The sequence below is a fragment of the Erythrolamprus reginae genome, chromosome 10 (genome assembly GCF_031021105.1).
Source record: "Erythrolamprus reginae isolate rEryReg1 chromosome 10, rEryReg1.hap1, whole genome shotgun sequence".
NCBI lineage: Eukaryota > Metazoa > Chordata > Lepidosauria > Squamata > Dipsadidae > Erythrolamprus > Erythrolamprus reginae.
In genome coordinates this window covers 41074705-41087256 of record NC_091959.1, presented here as the reverse complement: position 1 = coordinate 41087256, position 12552 = coordinate 41074705, and the positions used below count along the sequence as shown (strand labels likewise).

General features: G+C 42.3%; 1 protein-coding gene across 2 annotated transcripts in view; it reads left to right on the top strand.

The window, feature by feature from the left end:
• The window catches only part of LOC139173228 (septin-2), a 77864-nt gene extending 65590 nt beyond the window's left edge, over positions 1-12274 (top strand). The window contains exon 13 of one of the 2 annotated variants that reach the window (XM_070762847.1): positions 9736-12274. The gene's annotated coding sequence lies outside the window, so the exon portion shown is untranslated. The remainder of the gene's footprint in view (positions 1-9735) is intronic. The other variant, XM_070762848.1, reaches the window with a different exon arrangement.
• The last annotated feature ends 278 nt before the right edge of the window (positions 12275-12552 follow it).

Below are 12552 nucleotides of genomic sequence, written 5' to 3'. Positions count from 1 at the left end.
AAACGTGGGCAAATCTAGGAAGCCCCACGATGGCTCTCGCGGCCGCATTCTGCACGATCTGAAGTTTCCGAACACTTTTCAAAGGAAGCCCCATGTAGAGAGCGTTGCAGTAATCGATCCTCGAGGTGATGAGGGCATGAGTGACTGTGAGCAATGACTCCCTGTCCAAATAGGGCCACAACTGGTGCACCAGGCGAACCTGGGCAAACGCCCTCCTCGCCACAGCCGAAAGATGATGTTCCAGTGTGAGCTGTGGATCGAGGAGGATGCCCAAGTTGCGGACCCTCTCTGAGGGGGTCAAAAACAAATGTTTTTGTTTTCTTTTTAAACATTGGATTTGTATATTGTTGTGATTGTTGTGAGCCGCTCCGAGTCTCCGGAGAGGGGCGGAATACAAATCTAATAAATAAATTAATTAATCCCTTTGCACAGCAGTTGACGGATCTGCTGGGAATCAGAATTAAAAATTGCTGATTGTGCACGGAACACAAAGATGATGAGACCCTAGAGCAGAGGTTCTCAACCTTTCTAATGCTGCAACCCCTTCATACAGTTCCTCGTGTTGTGGTGACCCCCAACCATAAGAATAGCGCCAGTTCTCCCAACAGAGCTTGAAGCTGATTGGCAGACAGGTCAGAGGGACACGCCCACTGTAAACGCCTGATTGGTCGGATTGTAAAAATATGTTCCAAGGCGCCAGAATAGAAGTTTTAGTACCTAACACCATGGGAAATTTGTCTTTTCCTATAGTCTTAGGCAACCCCTCTAAAACGGTCATTCGATACATACCTCCAAAGGGGTCCTGACCCCTAGCTTGAGAACCACTGATCTAGAAAGAGTGCAAGAGAAGAGCCACAAAGATGACGAAGGCTCTGGAGGCTAAACAGTACAATGAACAGTTGAGGGAGCTGCATGCGTCTCTTTCCACAATGAGCCACAAAGGTCCTAACCGGAATCCCTCCCATGCAATTCTGGAGCTAGAATACTGACGGCAGAAAAAGACCTCATGATCCATCGAGTCTGCCCTTATACTATTTTTTGTATTTTATCTTAGGATGGATATATGTTTATCCCAGGCATAAAACGCATCAGGAAAGACTTCATGAACACAATCTGTATAGTCTGGAGGACAGAAGGAAAAGGGGGGACATGATCTAAACATTTAAATATGTCAAAGGGTTAAGTAAGGTTCAGGAGGGAAGTGTTTTTAATAGGAAAGTGAACACAAGAACAAGGGGACACAATCTGAAGTTAGTTGGGGGAAAGATCATAAGCAACGTGAGAAAATATTATTTGACTGAAAGAGTAGTAGATGCTTGGAACAAACCTCTGCAGACGTGGTTGGTAAATCCACAGTAACTGAATTTAAACATGCCCATCCTAAGATAAAATACAAAAAATAGTATAAGGGCAGACTAGATGGATCGTGAGGTCTTTTTCTGCCGTCAGTCTTCTATGTTTCTATCTGTGTGCCAGCCAGCTGATTTTTGGCTCGCACAGAGGCTCTGGGAGGGCGTTTTTGGCTTCCAGAGAGCCTCCAGGGAGGATGGGAGAGGGCGTTTTTATCCTCCCCCAGCTCCAGGGAAGCCTTTGGAGCCTGGGGAGGGTGAAACATGAGGCTACTGGGCCCACCAGAAGTTAGGAAACAGGCCATTTCCGGCCTCCAGAGGGCTTCCTGGGTGATGGGGGAAGCTGTTTTTGCCCTCGCCAGGCATTGAATTATGGGTTTGGGCACTCGTCCACACGCGATAGTAGCATCCAAGGAATAAAGGGTTGGCCATCACTGCCATAGAGTCTCCTCCTGGCGCGTCCTGTTTCCCCTGCCCCTAAACCGGAAGCTCCTGTCCAAATTGTGGTGCCGACTGGCGACGGAGCTGCAGCAAGGGGATGAAAGAGCCACATGCGGCTCGAGAGCCGTAGGTTGCTGACCTCTGGTTTAGATTGTAGGATGTTGGATGCTGTTTAAATGGTCAATTGTGAGCACCAGCTGTCCTCTGCTGACCTTTTAAAATGCAAAACCTTAAAGCAATGTGGCTTGTATTCCACCCCAGGTCTTTGCAACAGTTTCCACATGGAAAGAAGTTTGTTTATTTATCTTTCGTTGCTTTTTGCTTTCCTGGTTTGAAGTACTGTATATACGAAGCCAAAACATTCATGTGGTTGGGAGAATGTAACATTGATGTCAAGCATTTCCCACAACTTGGAAAGTTAGTGTAATGACTGAAGTCTAAAGCTTACATTTTCTTCTGATGATTTTGCTCCAGTCAATGTGGGATGTGCACAACTTTTGGGGAGCAGAGGAGCAGGATTCCCTGGAAGTAATATTAACTGGGTTTATACATTTCTTTTAACCATGTGACATTTTAATATTGTTGGCTGACTTAGCCTCAGTCCTAAGGCATAGATTTTGCACACCACAATGGTGGATGGACTCAACATTCTGTGCAGAACGAAGAAACATCCACTGTCGTGTCTATTTATTTTTAATTTTCATTAAGATAATAATATAAATCACAAATGAAAATAAAGATCGAGGGGAAATGTGGAAGGAAAGAAAGAAGGAGGGAGGCAAAGAAGGAAGAAAAGAAGGAGGGAGGGAGGGAAGGAAGGAAGGGAAGGAAGGAAAAGGAAGGAAGATAGATAGAAAGAAAGAAAGAAAGAAAGAGAAAGGAAGGAAGGGGAAAGGAAAGGAAGGGAGGGAGGGGAAAGGGAAGGAAGGAAAAGGAAGGAAGGAAAGAAGGAAGATAGATAGAAAGAAAGATAGATAGAAAGAAAGATAGATAGAAAGAAAGAAAGTTAAAGGAAAGAAGGGGAAAGGAAGGGAGGGAGGGAAGGAAGGAAGGGGAAAGGGAAGGAAGGAATAGAAAGAAAGGAAGGAAGGGAGAAAGAAAGAAAGAGAAAGGAAGGAAGGGGAAAGGGAAGGAAGGGAGAGAGGGAGGAAGGGAAAGAAGTATGCAATAAAGAGGGGGGGGAAGCACTGACTTCTAACTTTTTTCAGCACAGTAGAATAAAAAAATAAAATTACAGCCTCCACTTTTTTACTTTTACATACTTGATATAACCACAAAGTAATCTAATCAGCAAATCCCAGAGTCAAGATTTCATTTTTTTTTCTTGCCTCAAGTACAAAATCTAGAAACGATTTCCAAGGAGAAACCAAACTCAATATATCCTGTAATATCCACTCTTAACCCCCAAAGATAACAGGTGAACCTTGACACCAAACAGCTAGGATGGAGAATACTTTTGGCTTTCAATTGGGAGACTTTTGGCTTCTTCCACGCTCTGGAAGAATGGAAGATTAAAATTTTGGGGAAAGCAAGCTCCTCCCATGCTTATAGCTCCACCCAGGAAGTTGTTGGCGATTGGCTGGCCGCCTTGTTTCAAACCGACGATGGGCGGAAGCATTCTGAAGAAGCCACTTAAAATCTTCGCCGGCTTCCTGTTTTGCAAAACAGATTTTTTACAAACGAGTTTCATCTTAACGGTTCCCAGTCTAGACACAGCAATGAGCCAGGATTCTGTGGGATCCACATTTTTGGGGAATGAGAGATCCCGATGCACAAGGTCTGGTTTGAGGTTGTTTTTTTTCCCCTTAGCTTGGCTGCTCCTGCAAAGAAAACCCCAAAAAACACAAGGAAGAAAAGCTAGTTGTACGTTCGCTTCGGAAAACTTGTAAACTGGAGCGATCAGAATGGAAACTTTTCTTGGGAAAGGAAGTGTCATAACTAAACTTGGCTGGAGTCGGAGTCAAAAAGGGCAGCCAACTTTTCCCGCATGGTTGCAGCCAAGAAGGGGTAGCTGTCTGCTGCTGGGAGAGCGAGAATAGCCCAATTTTGCGGGCTACCAAAAATGAAATCAGTGTTTTTTAAAAAGCTGTTTTCAATACGCAACATGGAATATTTCAAAAAGCAGTTTTCAATATGCAATACATATAATAATAATAATAACAACAACAACAGCAACAACAACAACAACAGCAACAACAACAAAGCCCGTCCAAAGACGGGCTACAAGAATGGTGGAAGGTCTTAAGCATAAAACGTATCAGGAAAGACTTAAATTACAAAAAACGGGTTCATTTTGAGCTAGGGGCCAGAGCTTTATGGTAAGAACATATGTTTTCCATGAAGAAGGTCCTTGGATCACTTTTATTTTATCATGGGGTAGTGATTTCTGACAGTCTCAAAATGGGTGAGCAGTGTGGTCAGGCGGTAGGAAAAGCAAGTAGGATGCTTGGCTGCATAGCTAGAGGTATAACAAGCAGGAAGAGGGAGATTGTGATCCCCTTATATAGAGCGCTGGTGAGACCACATTTGGAATACTGTGTTCAGTTCTGGAGACCTCACCTACAAAAAGATATTGACAAAATTGAACGGGTCCAAAGATGGGCTACAAGAATGGTGGAAGGTCTTAAGCATAAAACGTATCAGGAAAGACTTAATGAACTCAATCTGTATAGTCTGGAGGACAGAAGGAAAAGGGGGGACATGATCGAAACATTTAAATATGTCCAAGGGTTAAATAAGGTTCAGGAGGGAAGTGTTTTTTAATAGGAAAGTGAACACAAGAACAAGGGGACACAATCTGAAGTTAGTTGGGGGGAAAGATCAAAAGCAACATGAGAAAATATTATTTGACTGAAAGAGTAGTAGATCCTTGGAACAAACTTCCAGCAGACGTGGTTGGTAAATCCACAGTAACTGAATTGAAACACGCCTGGGATAAACATAGATCCATTGTAAGATAAAATACAGGAAATAGTATAAGGGCAGACTAGATGGACCATGAGTTCTTTTTCTGCCGTCAGTCTTCTATGTTTCTTTGTCCCGCAAAGCCCCCTCTCCCTACACTTTGGGGACTCTCCACATGAACAGAGGAAGGGGTGAAAAGGGCATGGGATCGTCTAGATGCCCACAGCATGAACGGACCTCTCTCTCTGCAAACAGGGAGGGATCATTAGCCCTCCAACTCTTTTCCCCGCAAAGCCCCCTCTCCCCACACTTTGGGGACTCTCCACAAGAACAGAGGAAGGGGTGAAAAAGGCATGGGATCGTCTAGATGCCCACAGCATGAACGGACCTCTCTCTCTGCAAACAGGGAAGGAGGCGAACTGTCCCAAAGTAGCATTTTGTTAGGACCATTCTGATTGGATGGTGGCGAAGTGTCCCATCTGGCCAAAAGGCTGTGGTTGAATGTGGATTTTTGTGATGAAAGGGCTGGGGCCAAAGAGCTAGGGGCCTTTTGGCCAGGAAGAAAGAGCTTCATCCAACTGGCGGAGGCAAAAAGTCCCATCCCCCTCCCCTTCTCCCTAGGTTTTTCCTACATAGCATTACAGCCCTCTCCTTTACATCCCAAGAAACTAGGGAGCATCCCTTCTGAGTATCTTTCTCCACCCATTACGGAGCTATGGGTTGTGCCATCTCTTATCTGACTGGTCCCTTATCAGTTTGTCTCCCAAGGTTATTCCTAACCATGCGTTGGAAATTCTGGCATGAATTAAATGGGAGGAGGTATATTAATTAGGCTGCCCTGGGCTGTCTGAAGAAGAACAGGTTGGAAACACAACACAAAAACCTAGAAACATAGAAGACTGACGGCAGAAAAAGACCTCATGGTCCATCTAGTCTGCCCTTATACTATTTCCTGTATTTTATCTTACAATGGATCTATGTTTATCCCAGGCATGTTTAAATTCAGTTACTGTGGATTAACCAACCATGTCTGCTGGAAGTTTGTTCCAAGGATCTACTACTCTTTCAGTGAAATAATATTTCCTCACGTTGCTTTTGATCTTTCCCCCAACTAACTTCAGATTGTGTCCCCTTGTTCTTGTGTTCACTTTCCTATTAAAAACACTTCCCTCCTGAACCTTATTTAACCCTTTAACATATTTAAATGTTTCAATCATGTCCCCCCTTTTCCTTCTGTCCTCCAGACTATACAGATTGAGTTCATGAAGTCTTTCCTGATACGTTTGATGCTTAAGACCTTCCACCATTCTTGTAGCCCGTCTTTGGACCCGTTCAATTTTGTCAATATCTTTTTGTAGGTGAGGTCTCCAGAACTGAACACAGTATTCCAAATGTGGTCTCACCAGCACTATATAGCGGGATCATAATCTCCCTCTTCCTGCTTGTTATACCTCTAGCTATGCCGCCAAGCATCCTACTTGCTTTTCCTACTGCCCGACCACACTGCTCACCCATTTTGAGACTGTCAGAAATCACTACCCCTAAATCCTTCTCTTCTGAAGTTTTTGCTAACACAGAACTGCCAATGCAATACTCAGATTGAGGATTCCTTTTCCCCAAGTGCATTATTTTACATTTGGAAACCTCATTTCGTGTTGTGTCTAATTTGTCTACGATAGCAGATTTTATTTTATTTTTTTGTAAAGGAGTCTCAAACATTCTTCTCCACCCTTTTGCTTAAGATTGCAAAAAAAAAAATCTGACCAAGGTTTTTATCTCACGATGGATCCCAAGCTTCGGAATCTGCCAGGGCTGCAGAAATTGCTCCTGAATGATGGAATGTCATTTTTGTTTTTCTTTCTGGAATGTGAAGCACATCCCATAAATCCTGGGGTTTTTTTTCCCCTCCCCCCTGGGAGAAGGGAGAATAGCAAAAAAAAAAAAAAAGGAAAAGAGAATTTTAAAGGAGACGAGTCCTTTTAAATTCTCCTGTATCTTCAGTTTGTTACAGATTTATTTATGTATGTATGTATGTATGTATGTATGTATGTACGTACGTACGTACTTACTTACTTACTTACTTACTTACTTACTTACTTACTTACTTACTTATTTATTTATTGGATTTGTATGCTGCCCCTCTCCAGAGACTCGGGGCGGCTAACAGCGACAATAAAACAGTGTACAATAGTAATTTGGTATTGATGATTAAAAATCAATTAATATAAAAACCAAACATACATACATACATACATACCATGCATAGAATTGTAAAGGCCTAGGGGGAAAGGGGATCTCAATAACCATCTGGAGCAGCTCTGAGCATCAGCAAATCATTTCTACATCTGGTCCAGATGCTAATAAACGCATTTCTTTCACTCGGAATTAAACACGGAAGGACATTTAAAGCAAGGGGAAAAAGAAAGATGGAGAGGACGCCTTCTTGGGAGGAAAAAACCCCCCCAAACCTTTTACATAATTTTCTCAGTTAATCTCAAATTGCTTTTTTTGCCAACGCCCGTCGCTCTGGTTCCTGCCAAGCCCATTTTTTGCTGAAAAAATAACTCTCTCGGCCTCTTGCGATAACGGATGTGCCGGGTTTTCAAAAAAGACGAATGGGTCTGGCATCGCCATAGCAACCAGACGTGAGTCTGTGGTCTGCTCTGATGCCAGTGGGGGGGGGGGGGTGGGGTGATGAGGGACATAATCTGGGGGGAGAAAGTTGCAGAATGTCTTTCGGGTCCGAATGTGAAACTTAGCCGGGAGTTTAGACCATCTTTGGAGTAATTATCATGTTGGAGTTTCCAGTAACTGTGGTTAACGGGGGTTTGGTGAATTGCTTTATTGTTTGGGTAGATCCTGTCTCCTTGTGAGTCATGCTGGTTTGTCACTTTCTGTGTGTAAGCTGAGATCCCTTCCCTTTTTCCTTTTTTCCTTTCTCTATCTCCATTTCCTTTCACTATTTCCTTTCTCTCTTCCTTTCCTTTCTCTGTCTTTCCTTTCTCTTCCTTTTGCTTTCCTTTCTCTTCCTTTCCTTTCCCTCTTTCTTTCCTTTCCTTTCTCTTGCTTTCCTTCCTTTGTCTTCCTTTGCTTTCCTTTCTCTTCCTTTCCTTTCCCTCTTTCTTTCCTTTCCTTTCTCTTTCTTTCCTTCCTTTGTCTTCCTTTGCTTTCCTTTCTCTTCCTTTCCTTTCCCTCTTTCTTTCCTTTCCTTTCTCTTGCTTTCCTTCCTTTGTCTTCCTTTGCTTTCCTTTCTCTTCCTTTCCTTTCCCTCTTTCTTTCCTTTCCTTTCTCTTGCTTTCCTTCCTTTGTCTTCCTTTGCTTTCCTTTCTCTTCCTTTCCTTTCCCTCTTTCTTTCCTTTCCTTTCTCTTGCTTTCCTTCCTTTGTCTTCCTTTGCTTTCCTTTCTCTTCCTTTCCTTTCCCTCTTTCTTTCTGTCTTTCTTTCTTTTCCTTTCCTTTCTACCTTTTCTTTATCCTCCTTTCCTTTCTCTCTTCCTTTCCTTTCCCTCTTTCTTTCCTTTCCTTTCTCTTCCTTTCCTTCCTTTGTCTTCCTTTGCTTTCCTTTCTCTTCCTTTCCTTCCTGTGTCTTCCTTTGCTTTCCTTTCTCTTCCGTTCCTTTCCCTCTTTCTTTCTTTCTTTTCCTTTTTTTCTACCTTTCCTTTATCCTCCTTTCCTTTCTCTCTTCCTTTCCTTTCTCTCTTCCTTTCCTTTCCCTCTTTCCTTTCCTTTCTCTTCCTTTCCTTCCTTTGTCTTCCTTTGCTTTCCTTTCTCTTCCGTTTCTTTCCCTCTTTCTTTCTTTCTTTCTTTCTTTCTTTTCCTTTCTACTTTTTCTTTATCCCCCTTTTCTTTCCCTCTTCCTTTCCTTTCTCTTCCGTTCCCTCTTCCTTTCCTTTCCTTTCTCTCTTCCTTTCCTTTTTCTCTTTCCTTTCCCTCTTCCTTTCCTTTCTCTTCCTTTCCTTTTCCCTTCCCCTCCCTTCCTCCCCCCTTTCTCTCCCCTTCTCTTCCCCCCCATTTCTTTTCCCCATTCCTCTTCTCCCCTCTCTTTTCATTTTTCTTTTCCCCTCTCCCAACCCTGATCCAAAGTGGAGAAGACCATTCACTGGAATTAGAAGTCCCAAGATATCTTTTGCTAGAAAATCTTCACTTGCTTCACCCTCGTCTGTGTGAAAGCCACATCCCTGTTCTTGCAAGCAGCACAATAGATCTCGTGGAACCATTACACCTCACCGCTGAATTTTTAAAATAGGCACGCGGCGTATTAACCTGCCGTTTCGGACTGTGATCCGTGCGAGCACGGCGCTTAGGCCACCCCACGACCGTTGCATTTACCTCTACATACAGGAGGTGGACCAAAAAATGGAAACACCCTGCAGCTCTTCCGAGGAATCCAGATTTGTGAAGCTCCCTTCGAACAGTTTTTGTGGAAACTGGGTTCTGTACGTGTCTATTGAGCTCTGCCGTGATTTTAGGAGCTGCGGTCTTGCGATCCGCTCTAACAATTCGCTTTAGAGTCTGATGGTCTCTCTCAGACAACTTCGACTTTCGACCAGACCTGTGCTTGGCTGAGGACGTTTTCCCTTCTCTTTCAAAAGCTGTCATGACTTTTGAGACATGACCTCTTGAAACGGCAAACATTTGGGCACCAACAATTTGGCCTCTTTGAAAGTCTGAGAGGTCTGCCATTTCTAGAAGGTTATCACCAATTTCCTTAAATTTCTGTAAAAAAAAAAAAAAGGTAGTTTTTAAAAAACACATCAAATAACAGAATAATAAAATATGTCTCAAGTTTTGATTGATTTGAATATGTTCAAACATTATGCCAAAAAGTCAAGTGTTTCCATTTTTTTGTCCACTCCCTGTACTTCCTGTCTCCCTTCAAGTAGCCTTCCTGAACTCGGTTCCCCTCTGTGTCTTCGCTCGGCCACTTCCAGTGGGTGCTCACGCATGCTCAATAGCGCGCGCATGCATGCTCTTTCCGCACCCGAGGGAAAAAAGAATTGCCATCGCTGCTCTAAACTCTTGCCTTGTGCTCTTCCTTTACAGCGGGGAACTCGACGGTCTTAAAGACAAAGGGGCCATGAATTGAAATTGAATTTCAATGACGACACTAACGGATTTGAGAGGTTCACTCACGCATGGATGCCGGACCAGGACCTATGATCCAGTGCAGCTAAAAAAACCTTTAAAAACCCTTGAAATTCACAATGGAAAATCGAACCCACCTGTCTGCGTATAACACTGCTTATATCTTCTATCACGTCTTGCTATGCATGAATGTAGCATCACAATAGCATCACAATATTTCCTCCACTCCACCTTCCTTTGTATTCTTCCTTGTGTCTCTTTGTATTGTTTAAAATCCCCCAATTTAACACGGCACCTTGTGTTATCCGCTAAGCTTGAGAAGCAAGACTTAATTCCATTTTTCTCTTCTGCCCAGGTGGCTCTCGATACCTGTCTTACCTTTCTCCTCCCCACTTTTTTTTTCATTAAGCAAATTCCTGAAATCTTTACCCTCAAACGTGCCCTGTTGGAATTATATTTTAGTTAAGACTTGCCCAATTCTTCTGAACCTTGTGAGTGGTATACACCTTGATTTGTAGCCCTAGGTGAGTTTATAGCATTCTTCTCTCTCCGCTTCGTAAACAAAAACAAAAAAAATGTTTGCTGGTCACACGGGATCAAATTCTTCCTTTCTGGTGCTTTCTTAAATTAATAAATGTGTGTGTGTGTGTGTGTGTGTATGTATATATATATTTGTTTTCGTAGATTTTCACGGGTACAGGTATGACGGTCTTGGTATATTCAGGTTTCTTCCCGTGTAGGATTTCATATTTTGGGGATGTTTTTCTATCTCGATGGCTTCCATGATTATTCTTTTGCTGTAGTGTTCTGTTTTGGAAATTAATTTAGTACTGTCAAAATCAATTTCATGTCCTGCAGTTTTGAAGTGTTGGAAAAGGGAGGAGGTTTTTTCTTTTTTTCTTAATGCATTCTTATGTTCTGCAACACGTGCATAAATTAATTTCCAAAACAGAACACTACAGCAAAAGAATAATCATGGAAGCCATCGAGATAGGAAAACATCCCCAAAATATGAACAAGCGGGATGATACCTCCCGCCTACCAGACATCTGGAAACCAGCCCTCATTAACAAATGTATCCCAGCCATAGAAACTGAAACCAGACTCAGAACACACATTGCAAAACAACCAAGTAACCTGCAAGCTCCAACTACTCAGGATATCACCCCTAATCCACAATCATTAACTAATCAGCATATCTCAGTTACATCAACGACCCCAGGTGTTACCCCACTGACTCACCAGGATGTTTCTACACCGCAGGCAATTGCTGAGCCATCAAACCACACCCAACCACCAGTATTTATAGAAGGAAGGCAGCTCAGGTCTCGCTGTGTTCACCCTAGAACAAGGACAGAAGCACCAGCCTGAAGATGACGAGTGGGACCTCGTCGAAACGTCGCCAGAAATTTCTGAATCCTACACGGGAAGAAACCCGAATATACCAAGATCGTATATATATACTTCTTAAAAAAATAAACACTCAGATAACACCTCCTAGATCTGAATGAATGAAATATTCTCATTGAATACTTTGTTCTGTACAAAGTTGAATGTGCACAACAGCAGGTGAAATTGACGGTCAATCAGTGTTGCTTCCTAGGTGGACAGTTTGATTTCACAGAAGTTTGATTGACTTGGAGTTATATTGTGTTGTTTAAGTGTTCCCTTTATTTTTTTGAGTAGCGTATATATGTTTTCATAGATTTTCACGGGTATATGTATGTAGATTGTTGTTAACAAAGCAGCACAAAGGCAATAACTTCAGCCTGATGATGGCGAATATGATTTTGCCGAAACGTCGCAAAGACATTCAAAATATTACACGGGGAAAAACCCGAACTCACAACAATCTACACATATACGTACGTATGCACATTCATACGTATGAATATATGTAGGTCTTTGTGTATTCGTGTCTTTTCCTGTGTAAGATTGATAGAATCATGGTTATGTTTCGACAAGGCCCCACTCGTCATCTTCAGTTGGTGTTTTCGGCTTCGTGCTAGTGTGAAAAAAAGCTTTGTTCGCACTAGCACGAAGCTGAAAACACCGGTCTGAAATGACTAGAGTACCTTGTCGAAACGTCACCAAGATTCTATTAATTTTACACGGGGAAAATACCCGAATATGCCAAGACCTACATACCTATACATGTGAAAATCTACAAAAACAAATACACACACACACACACACACATATGGTACAGAACATAAAACTTGCCAAGGATGTGAAAAAATTGGAGTGTTTCACCCACAATGCCTTAAAAATCATGGTTTGAACATTACACACCTATCTTTTGTATTTCTAAAATTTCTTTCTTAAAAAAACAATCATGGTTTTTTTCGGGGGTATTAGGTTCTTACCAAGTTTTCTCTCCAATTTAAGCTCTGCTCAATTGAGAGAACAATGATATAAATCCTCAAAGGTTTTTGTAGGCATAAGGACACTAAATTTCTGGACCTTTTTTGTAATAAACGGAATTAACCTTACAAAACTTTGTGAGTTTTCCTGTTGTTCTTTTCTGGAGGGGGGGGGCAGTTTGAGAGAACTTGTGGGCGAAATCCCTAGAGCTTTGAACGACGTTGGGAAGGTAAGTAGATGGACGTGGCCAATCACTCAATATTCATAACTTTTTCTTTTTACCTTACTTTATTGTCATTGCACCTTGTACAATGAAATTAAATGGCATCTTCACTGTACATTATACATAAAAAATAAAAACTCCCTTCACATTCTTATACAATTTAATTGAACCAACTTACCTCGTTGCCG